Consider the following 12,079-nt stretch of genomic DNA (forward strand, 5'->3'; position numbering starts at 1 on the left):
TTATTATAGATTAAAGGGTACGTGTGCAGCGTATTGCATGATGCTTAGGTTTGGGGTCCCAGTGATCCCATCACCCAGGCAGTAAGTATAGTACCCAAAGGTGGTCCTTTAGCCCGTGCCCTACTCCCATCCTCCTCTGTCTAGTAGTCCCCAGTATCCATTGTACTCATCTTTACATTCATGTGTATTCACTGTTTAGCTCCCATTTATAAATAAGAACATGCAGCCTTTGGTTTTCTGTTCTTAAGTTAGTTTGCTTAGGATAAGCCTCACTTAGGAGGCTTAGGAGCCTCCAGCTCCATCTATGTTGCTGCAAAGGACACAATTTTGTTTTTTTTAATGGCTGCATAGTATTCTATGGTGTATATGAAGCACATTTTTAAAATCAAACCCAGTGTTGATGGGCACCTAGGTTGATTTCATGCCTTTGTTATTGTGAATAGTGCTGCAATGAGCATACGAGTGTCTGTGTCTTTTTGATAGAATGAATTACCTTCCTTTAGGTATATACCCAGTAGTGGAGTTGCTGGGTCAGATGATAGTTCCATTTTAAGTTCTTTGAGAAATCTCCAAACTTTCCACAGTGGTTGAACTAGTTTGCATTCTCACCAACAGTGTATAAGTGTTTTCTTTTGTCCTCAGCCTCACCAGCATCTGTTATCTTTTTACTTTTTCTAATAGCCATTCTGATTAGTGTGAGATAGTATCTCCTTGTGATTTTGATGTGCATTTCTCTGATGATTAGTGATACTGAAAATTTTTTCATGTTTGTTGGCTGCTTGTATGTTTTGAGAAATGTCTATTCATATCCTTTGCCCAACTTTTAATTGGATTTTTTTTTGTCGATTTCTTTAAGGTCCTTGTAGATTCTGGATATCAGACTTGTTAGTTGCAGTTTGTGAATATTTATTCCCATTCCTTAGGCTCTCTGTTTATTGTGTTGGTTTGTTTTGTTTGTTTGTTTGTTTGTTTTAATCTCTTTAGTTTCATTAGGTCCTACTTGCCAATTTTTGGTTTTGTTGCAATTTCTTTTGGGGACTTAGCCATAAATACTTTGCCAAAGCCTAGGTAGAGAAGGGTATTTTCTAGGTTTTCTTCTAGGACTTTTCTTATTAGTATGAGGTCTTACCTTTAAATCTTTAACCCATCTTGAGTTAGTTTTCATATATGGTGAGAGGTAGGGGTTCAGTTTCATTCTTTTGCATATGGTTAGCCAGTTATCCCAGCACCATTTATTGAATAGGAAGTCCTTTCCTCATTGCTTATTTTTTGTTGAAGATCAGATGATTGTACATGTGCAGCTTTGTTTTTGGGTTCTCTGTTCTGTTCCACTGGTACGTATCTGTTGTTGCTCCAATACCAGGCTGTTTTGGGTAGTATAGCATTATAGTATAATTTGAAATCAGGAAATGTGATACCTCCAGCTTTGTGTTCTTTGTTTGTTTACAATTGTTCTGTCTATTCAGGCTCTTTTTTTGTTCCCAATAAATTTTAGAATAGACATTTCTAATTCTGTGAAAAATGACATCGGTATTTTGATAGGGATAGCACTGAATCTGTTCATTGCTTTGGGCATTATGGGCATTTTAACGTTATTGATTATTCCAGTCCATGAGCATGGAATATTTTTCCATTTATTTGTTTCTTCTCTGACTTCTTTCATCTGCTAGACATTCTATTTGGCTAACGATATCACTTTTGATGAGTTCTGAGCGGATATGCTTGTCTTTATGAAGTTTGAAAGTATCAAGGAAAAACTACCACAAGATGTCTCATCTTCACTAATAGATATGGCCTTTTGTTTGATATTTAATACTTCTATAAAACCATAAACATAAGTATACATGTTTAACTGTTAATATTCTTACTTGAATAACCAAGCCATATGGTGACCATCCTACTTTTTCCCATTTTCCCCAATTTACACTGCTTCTATATATGTATGTGTGTGTGTATATATCAATATCTAAATACTTCATGTGTGTATATGGTATATGTAGTTTAGTGTAAAGTATATACTATATACTGTAGTAGATAGTATGTAGACAAGTGTGTGTATGCTTTATATATGATTATATAGGTATATATTATAAATTTATATATATGTAGAGAGAGAGACAACAACCATATGTCTTTGATAGCCATGTCAGATAATTTAACATTTTAACGTGTATATATTTTAGTCTTTAAAGACACATTTGTTTAATCCCAAGAGAAAAATCTGTAGAAAAAATAAGTTTAGCCATATGAAATTGTCATTTAAATGAATAGAACTTTACTTTAGACTAGCCTGGGTTTTAGAATTAAATCTAGCATTCAAAAACTGTAATAAAATAAAAAAACTTAATCTCTCTGTGTATACTTGTCTGGAATTAAAACTTGAGATAAGTAATCCATTGAAGGGTGTTATGAGGATTGGAGTAAGATATGAGGAGGGCTATAACTTAATAGCTTCAATAACTTTAATACCTGGAGGGATATAACTGACAGAAGTTCCAGAGAATAAAACTAGTACCAAATTTGGAAGCCAAGGCAAATATTAGTATCTTACAGAAAGACTTTTTTTTTTAATGATCAAAGCTCTCTAAAAAATGAACTGCAGTCTCTTGAAGCAATACTCTTCTATCACTGGATATATTCAAACACAAATTTTTCCTGTAATACACTTATAGAAAATAATAGTATACATCACATATATGGCTTTGTCTGCATACACTTGCATAGGATGCACATATGACCCAGTTGAGTAGCTCTGGTGTGGATCACACTAGTTAGAGAGTTATCCTGCTCTTTCCTTTTAAACTGCAAAGCCTGTGTTTCTGGGGCAGAATATCAGGTCTAATTTACCAATTAGCAACAGGTCAAGAGAGCTGGAAGAGATATCAAGCCCCACATTTGCAGCTCATTCCTTATAGAAATACAATCATGAAAATGGCTCAAAGAATTGTCTCCAACTGTGACCAACTACATTGGCCACATCTCCTAACTAGAAAATGAACTAGTAGGTGTGGAATGAAGGAGGGAAATTGGTGCAAACATAGAAAGAAATGCACTTTATAGGCAGAGGTCAAAACATGAGAGAATCTATTTTCCTTCTACCTTTCCAACACATGCTAATAGGATTCCTATGCACAATTTCCAGTCTACTAGTTCTGAATCTACATCCTTTATCTCTCACTTAAGAATTGCATCATTGGTTGGTAGTGGGAGTATTATAATGATTATAATTCAATATTGCATTAATGTTGCATTAATAGTAATTCAATACTACTTTAACATTGCATTAATAGTAACAAAATTTTTGTAACATATGCCTGTTAAGTCATGGGAAGATATATTATGAAAGAATAAGTCATACAAGATCAGAAAAGATGGGTACAATTTCTTAGTCTACTATTTTCTAGTTTCTTTATTCTGGCAAGCCTTGAACACCTGAATTTTTTCTTTCTTTCCCACAAAAAATTATGAAAATCAAAATATCTACCTCACAAAAAAAAAAATGTCATTTTTTCCAGTTTCCTCATTGTGTTACCCTAAACTTGTCAATTTACTCAGCTTATAAAATAAGGTGATTAAACTAATCAGTGTTGCCCAAGCTTCCCTGATGATTAGATACATCTAGGAAGCTTGTTAAATACACAGCTTTACAGGCACTTCCCTGCAGGTTCTGATCTAATGAGTCTCATTAGTATTTGCATAACTAACAAGAATCTAAGATAACTTTATCACTACTAAAATTTGGGAAACACTTACCTGGGTTGTTTTTAAAATAAAAACTTCTGGGCACCACCCCAAATCTCATTACTTAAACTCCAGAGAAGACATCTTGTAATGGTAACTTTAATGAGTAACCCAGATACATTTTTATGACTAGGCATGTTGGGGAAATTACGTTGAGAAATGACAGGACTGTTAAAAATCTTAACCAGCTATAAAATTCTGGGAATACAATCACAGATTAGATTTTGGACCAGTTTTTATAAGAAGCATCCTATCCCAGACATAAAACCCTATTTCATCTCTGAGTAGCTCAGATTACTCTCAATATGTGGAAAAGACAATACCCAATAAAGGGAGACAGACATTTTGCATGTCCTGTCATTTTCTGATTAGAGAGAGGCTAATGATAATACCTTGACATGGTTTCTTTTTGTTTTTCTGACAGGTATATTTATCTTTTATGTACTACTTTTATTGCTGCTTCTTCCTGAAAATACTAATCAGTTAATCAATCCGGGGGAGAATCCATACTTTCACCTGTTAACTACCCAAAGCAGACTATACTGAAAAGTGATTTATTTCTGGCTAGTATTTCCTTAAGCAGAATGGACATCATTTTTATGTGGATTATACACTGGGCTTCATTGGCTTACATGATACTAAGTCTCATGAGATCATGAGTTAAAAATGTTGTAAAATGAAATTGCCACTTGTTTTCACTTAAAATGCATATAGGTATATCAATATATTTGGCATATAGGCTTAAAAGGTATGGAATATAGTTTCCCCAAACACATTCATAAGGTATTGTAGTTTTATCTCCCCTTCTTCATCTATCTAACTCCTTCAACACTTAACTCAAGATGCATCCAGTTTAATTTGGATGTTCTACTTATATACACATGTAACACCCTATGCTTCATTTTATCACATATGGCATGAAAATAGAATCATTAAGTTAGTCATATCCAATACTTTCTAAGAGTGAAGACTATGCAATTTTTAAATACAACTTTTGCAAATATAATGTGGTACCTGCAAAATACAACAGTAGACGCTTAATAAGTATTTGATGAACAAATATATGATTGCTCACAAAGATGATAGTTTACTAATACATTGAATTATATAGTCTTATACTTACTAAATTATGCCTATAAACTAGAAAATGTTCAATCAAGTATTTGAAATCTCCAGGAACCAACGTTGCATTTTAGACACACATGTAAAATCGTTCAACAAATGTTTTAGTCACTCATTATATACCAGATATAACTTGCATTTTTGATATTACAAAAATGATAGTCTTAGAGATCTTACAGGATAGTAAGAGGAAAAAAACATGAAAATATACTGTAGGTAATGTAACAGATGTCTGTATAGCATGGAGTTATGTAAAGGGAAGTTGTGCTATTAACATACTTTGAGAGGTGGTTGCATTAGGACCAGTCAGGAAAAACTTCACAGAGAACATATTGCTTGAACTTGATCTACAAAGAGAAGATATAAGGGAAATCGAGGGCTAAGGATAAAACATTCCATAAAAAGGTAGCAAATGATGAAGAAAAGCATGCTTTATTATAACTGGTTTGGTGGATTCAAGGGGTCACAAGTAGAAAATGAAGATGAAAAGGCCAGCAAAATCATCAAGCAGATCGTGTTTCTCAAGCCAGACATTTGAACATTTTTTAGTAGACAATAGGAAGTAATCAAAGAGATATAAGCATGGAACAAATATGACTAGATTTATATTTGAGAAAGACTACTTTGATAGAAGACTGGAAAATGAACAAAAAGGTTACAAACCCAAGATGGAGATATTAATTAGGCAGCTACTTCAATAGTCCTCATAGAACATTATAAGGACATTGTAAAAGGCCATAATAGATCTTTTGGAAGAGAAAGTTTAATTCTTTAGGAATGTAGAATTAACAGAACATAAATATAAATGGAGATATGAGAATAAAAGAAGTAATATACAATCATATCCACAAAGTTTATTTTGATGACTGAGTAACCTGAAAAAAAATGAATTCACTCACTTGTCCAGTAACAAACGAATCCACAAGAATGCAGATTTTAATCAATAGGAATTTTATTACTTAGCACAAGTAAGGAAGCATTCCCCAAAGCAGTGTCTCCCTGAGAGATTTTATGGAGCTATGGAGAGAGGAGAGTGAGCATCATCACATGGACGGGACCGGACGGGTCCCAGTTGCTTAGAAGCAGTGAGTCTTTATGCCAGCACAAAGGTCGCATGTTCTGGTAATGATGCTATAGTTCCTCTCGGGATGGAGACTTTAGCATGATGATGAGGAAAGTTCACTCAGGTTCATCTGTCAGTTGCTGGGGTCTGTCAGGAGCTGGTTCCAACCAACTAGGTGACCACATGCCACACAGAGTTTTGGAAAAGGTAGTCTACAAGGCAGGAGGCTGTAAAATAGGCTGATTGCTCAAGTTGATTAATTCCTATAGTCCCTGGAGACTCTCCTTGTCTGCTTAAAATTGCATAAATAGTGGGGTCATTCCTGAAATCGAAAATAAAAGAAGAGCTAATTTATCCTAGTGTGGGAGCAGAAGTGAAGTAAATGAAGAGTTTTAGGTTTGGTTTTACAAATCTATACATACCTGTCAGACTCCTAGGACAAATGTCCTATAAACTGTGGAACAAAAATGTCTTTATCTCGGAAGAGTTATCCAAGATAAAGATATCTATTTTAGACAACCATATAGTTAGCAGTTTGTATCAAAACAGTGCATTCTAACTGATGAGACCATATTGTTTGTCCTAAACAATTCTGATATAAATTTTAACAGCTCACTCTTTCACAGTCAAAAATGACCCAGTTTGATTGATAAACCAGAAAAAGAGTTTTTGCCAAGAACCTAATCATGCTGGCACCCTGATTTCAGACTCCCCAGATCCTGGACTGTGAAAAGTAAATGTTTCTTGTTTCAGTCACCTAGTCCATAGTATTTTTTGTAGCAGCCCAGGCTCAGACACTTTTAAAGAACTATTTCAAATGCCATTTCTGCCCATCAAAGTATTTTTTGTCCAGACAGATGGTGTGTTTCTTTCATCATGAAACATACAATTATTGAATAAAAATAGTAAACACTATTCTAATATCTAACTAATCTAATGCTCACTGTTTACATGTATTAGTATTTTCTGTATATGTTTAATAACATTTGCAAATATTTTTATAGTTATGTGCTTTAAATATGATATCCAATACAAATCTCACAACACCGCCATTTTATAAATAAGAAAAATAGATTTGGAAAGATTACATGAGTTACTCTGAAACTCATGTTAGTGAGTGGTATGACAAAATTAGATCACAGGTCTAACCCAGAGCCCATGATTCTGACAACTGTGCCCTATTACCTTTTTTTTTTTTTTTTTTTTTTTTGAGACGGAGTCTTGCTCCGTCGCCCAGGCTGGAGTGCAGTGGCCGGATCTCGGCTCACTGCAAGCTCCGCCTCCCGGGTTCCCGCCATTCTCCTGCCTCAGCCTCCCGAGTAGCTGGGACTACAGGCACCCGCCACCACGCCCGGCTAGTTTTTTTTTTTTTTTTTTGTATTTTTTAGTAGAGACGGGGTTTCACCGTGTTAGCCAGGATGGTCTCGACCCTATTACCTTTTAATCATAAGCTTTTTTTTAAACAAAAGTGAATTTGGAACATTAAGATTCTTAAGCACACATTTGTTTGAACATACAAAATTAGTTTAAAGAAATAAATACTATCAAAGGTACCTTTTAATAGTTTGTGAAATAACATACCTCAATAAATAATTTTCTGTCTTTGGCAGTTTGATGTTTGATCTAGAAAAAAGACAAAATATTCAATTGTCTAATTTTTCTTTTGCCATCAATCAAAGTAGCATTATTTTAGCTTCATGGATTATCCTCAAGCAGAAAATTAGTTTAATCAGTTAACACTTTCAAATTTTCTTTAAAAATAAAAGTTTTCAATGCACTACTGTTTGAGGAAAAGGTTGACAATTGAAGATGACTGGAGGCAAATAAATAATCTAAGAATATTATTAAAAGAGTCTTTATGACTTCTGCAACATGCATATGTGAAATAATATAAGAACATCAATGATTTTTGTCCTAGAATTTTTCCCTCCAAGATATCATGTTTTTACTTTCCTGAAACATATTATTGTGAGCTGTTTACTCATTCTGTAATTTGTTTTTATCTTTTTAAAAATGTTTACAAAACTGTGGTAAATTAAATAATTGCTCAATTGTTCTCTACAAGATTAAGGAGAATAATTATTGTACTGTTTAAATATTATGAAACCACCAAGTAGAAGGTAAATTGGGGCTACTTGCTAACATGAAAATAAGAGCAGCATTTAAAGGTTTATTTCTAGCCTTTAGAAGGATTTTGTATTATTTTTAGTTCTACTTCACTTAAAATAACTATCCATCTGTTATTTTCTTTCCAGTTCTTTACACAGTTGAGACTGACCCCATATTTACACTATCATCTTTCCAATAGATATGCTGAAATGGAACTGGCTCAAAGAGTAAATCATTTGGGTATAGGAAGGCACCGTATATCATTTATCATCACCACAAAAATCTTCCAAGTTTCTTCCCACTAACATATCTTTCTCAAAGTTTTAATATTCAGCTCTTCTCTCAGTAAGGCTTAGCCTAAAGATGACAGGTGGTACAACTTCTGTGGATCTCATTATCTGTAGCTTTTCTAACAAAAGTCAAAACATAATGAGAAAGACAAAAGGAGTCAACCAAACAAGTGTAATACTCTGAAACTAAGTATTCACTGACTGGCCACTGCCATTTTAATGTATTCTTTGGAGGGAACTTCTGTTAAGAGTGAATACATACACTGTATGGAAGGAATAAAACTTGACTTACGGGGAACACCACAGGGCTTCCTGCGACTTCAAGACAGACAGGCTATGCAGACAAGAAGTATTATGCATTACAAATGATAGCTGCTCCTGTACCATGTAATAGTAGGTGTCAGTCAAATGGGGCCAACAGCAAAAGGCTGACATCTGGCATCTATGACAACTGTCCCACCCACATTCTCCAGCAGAAGCAAGTTCATAAAGAAAATTATATTCATGAGTATTTTAGACAGTCCTGTTTGTCTTCTGACATCCATGTGTTTTAAATTACAAACCAGGTTTCTTCCATTGTCTTTAAGAGGGATTTGTCTTTATCATTTGTGATAGCATTGCTGTCAGGACAGTGAATTTCTCAGCTAATGCATTCATTCACACTATTTTAATAATTTCTTTCTGGTTTTTAATATATACATTTTAATATATACATTTGTATATATTTGAAATTTCTCTCCTTGAGAGTCTTTATTCATTTTCCTATATTAAAATCATTTGCACTAAAATAATGTTACACTATTTAGTGTATTTTTCAGCTTATTACTGGATTATTGGATAATCACCATGACTGATCAACTAAGACTTGGGATATATACAAGGTCGAATTCCAGGGCTTTGTCAAAAGGAATTCGTATCTTAAAGATTAATGTTCTTCAGAAGAAGATCACTCCAGTATGCTTTGGAGTGATCTCTGAGAGAGACCTGCAGCAATTCTGATGTGAGTAGGATTTCTGCCCCTGGCCATCTGGAGAGATGCAGGGGTGGGTGAGCAACTTCTCCAAGCTTCCACTGATTCACAGTGAAGGGAAGGCAGCTCTAGGCACACAGAAGTGGTGGCGTTTAGGGGCAGCCAGAGTCTAGTACAGCAGTGTGGGGTCTTCTAGAGAGCTGTGTGAACCGCAAGCACTAATATAAAACCATAAAGAAAGAGACTCCTCCATAGGGCCACCGTAAGACATCAGTGTCAGTCAGTGACCCTTCTGAAGCAATCACTGTGACATGGTTAGGAAAGGAGAACCTGAAAAGAACATCCAATGACTTGTTCAGTAGGACACACGCAACAAAACCTGTTAAACTCTCAGAAGCAATGAGGAGAACTTTTCAGGAAACTAATTTCCAGCAAGTACCTATATGGAAGCTTGATATTTTATAAAAAGTAAAAAGGAAGAAGTTGATCCTATTTTTCCTGTCAAAAAGTATAGTTTATTTTGTTCAGGTTTTTCCCCAAAGTAGATACCATTTACTACCAACTTTGGAAAACTGATTGGTTTAAAGCGTTCCTTACAAGTACAGGGTAAAAAGTAAACACAGGCCATTTATCAACACCATTTGAAGTTTGAAAACTCTGAAGAGTTATTAAAATATGGATTCCTAGATTTAACACCAGACCTATTGAATCACAACCACTACATATAGAAATCAAACATCTTTAACAAGTTCTTCACATTGTTCTTATGTGGCCAGTCTGATAACGGCCTATGAACTAGCAGTTGAAAACTCCAATAAAGCATTTACTGTTGAAATGGAAAACTATTCAAATTCATATACAATTTTTCATTTTAGTGTTTATTGTGCCCAAGTAAAATTTATGTCAAATAGAGATCAACTTTGATCACTCAACTTGCCATTTAAAAAGTTTAATGATCTATGTTAACGTTCAAGAAAAACAATATCATGTGTGAAAATATTATACATATATCTATCATAATATCAAAGGTTACATTGATGTAAAAATTAGAATGGGTTGAATAATAAATTATTAGTAAAATCCAATTTATACATAGAAATATTTTCTATACTTATCAAATATATTATTCTTTATTTTCAAAAGTTTTCATTTAGACATAATAGCTTATAAAAAAGTAAGGTAATATGAAAGGTTATGATGTGAAGTGTTCTTCAAATTTTTGTGCATATTTCAATAAAAATGTTATTATTCAAATATGGATTGAATACTTAACTAAAGATAATTGCTTGGCATAAATAGAATATTTTAGACATCTTTATTTAAAGAAGAAAGCATGATTTCTGATTTCATCAGAGTGAAATAAACATTTACACTGTCATAACAATTATATGATTTTCAGAAAGTGCATTCTTCAACAGACAATACTTATCATCTAAAACATTCATATTTGATAATTAACAACTGGTTTTGAAATGTATAATAAAGAACAGAAGTTGCCACTTTAAAACTCTGGCCTTCATTTTCTCTTATGAACATTTCTGACAATTTCAAATCTGACACACAGAGATTTACTTAAGACGATGCTAAATAAACCAGTGCTAAGTACAATTTTTTAAAAATCCATGCATGACTGGGTCATGTTGTTGTGGCTGCATTTGCCACTTTTCCAAAGAAGACAAAATGTTATTATCATCATCAAATTTCTCTTTGAGGAAGAAAAAAGTGAGACCATTGGCTAAAATAAAAATAATGTAGTTACTGGTACACTTTTTGGCTTTATGAATTGCAATAGAGAAATTCATGGGAGGAAAATATGAGATTGCTTTATTTTTTATAAACAAGCTTAGCTTTTTACCTCCATATTAATGGAAAATCAACCAGATTCTTATGTGAAACACAGTCACTCCTTAGACACACTGTGTCTTGTCAAGGTTCTGGAATCTCAAAGAGTATCAAGCCTTTGAGAAGGGACCTGGTTTTTCTTATTTATCCAGGCACACACATGTCGTCAGGTCACAGCTAAGAAATACTGCTTCACATTAAAATTGGTGCCTTGAGGTCTAGAAGCTCCAAAGCTGCCTTGCCACACCAGGGAAACTGGAATCTTTTACAAGGTTAAGAACACTAGCACTTTTAGACCCACCTTTCTAGATACCTAATGGAAGAAGCTCTCTCTCAGCCAAGCATCTTTGGATGTTTTTCGGAAAAGTAATCAAGTTTTCACTATTCAGGACACCAGAACACTTTCTTCTACCTATCCTGGGGGAATCCACTCATGTAGAAGAAATGCTTTTCTTTGTCAAACTCTATACATCTGTTTTAGTCCATTCTCATGCTGTTACGAAGAAATACCCAAGACTGGGTAATTCATAAAGAAAAGAGGTTTGATTGACTCACAGTTCCATATGGCTGGAGAGGCCTCAGGAAACTTACAATCAGGGCAGAAGGCATCTCTTCACAGGGCAGCAGGAGACAGAATGAGAACCAAGTGAAGGGGGAAGGCCCTTATAAAACCATCAGACCTTGTGAGAACTCACTCACTATCAAGAGAACAGTATGGGGGAAACTGCCCTGTGATTCAATTATCTCCACCTGGTCCCTCCCACAGCACATGAGGATTATGGGAACTACAATTCAAGATGAGATTTGAGTGGGGACACAGACAAACCATATCATCATCTCAAAAGGCTTCGGTTTGGGGCAAACAAGCCGGTAAGTTTCTAAAGTGCCTTCTGCTTTCAACCCAATCAAACGCTTTCTCTGAGGAAACAAAGTACAACATTT

At 34.5% G+C, this 12,079-nt stretch overlaps 1 long non-coding RNA gene across 1 annotated transcript in view; it reads right to left on the minus strand.

The window, feature by feature from the left end:
• Nucleotides 1–5,091: 5,091 nt before the first annotated feature.
• Nucleotides 5,092–12,079, minus strand: part of LOC135964960 (uncharacterized) — a 50,664-nt gene continuing 43,676 nt past the window's right edge. The window contains exons 3-4 of the long non-coding RNA XR_010577696.1: nucleotides 7,508–7,549; nucleotides 5,092–6,248 (exon numbers count right to left, since the gene is read on the minus strand). This is a non-coding gene — a long non-coding RNA (uncharacterized lncRNA). The remainder of the gene's footprint in view (nucleotides 6,249–7,507; nucleotides 7,550–12,079) is intronic.

The sequence above is a fragment of the Macaca fascicularis genome, chromosome 9 (genome assembly GCF_037993035.2).
Source record: "Macaca fascicularis isolate 582-1 chromosome 9, T2T-MFA8v1.1".
Classification (NCBI taxonomy): domain Eukaryota; kingdom Metazoa; phylum Chordata; class Mammalia; order Primates; family Cercopithecidae; genus Macaca; species Macaca fascicularis.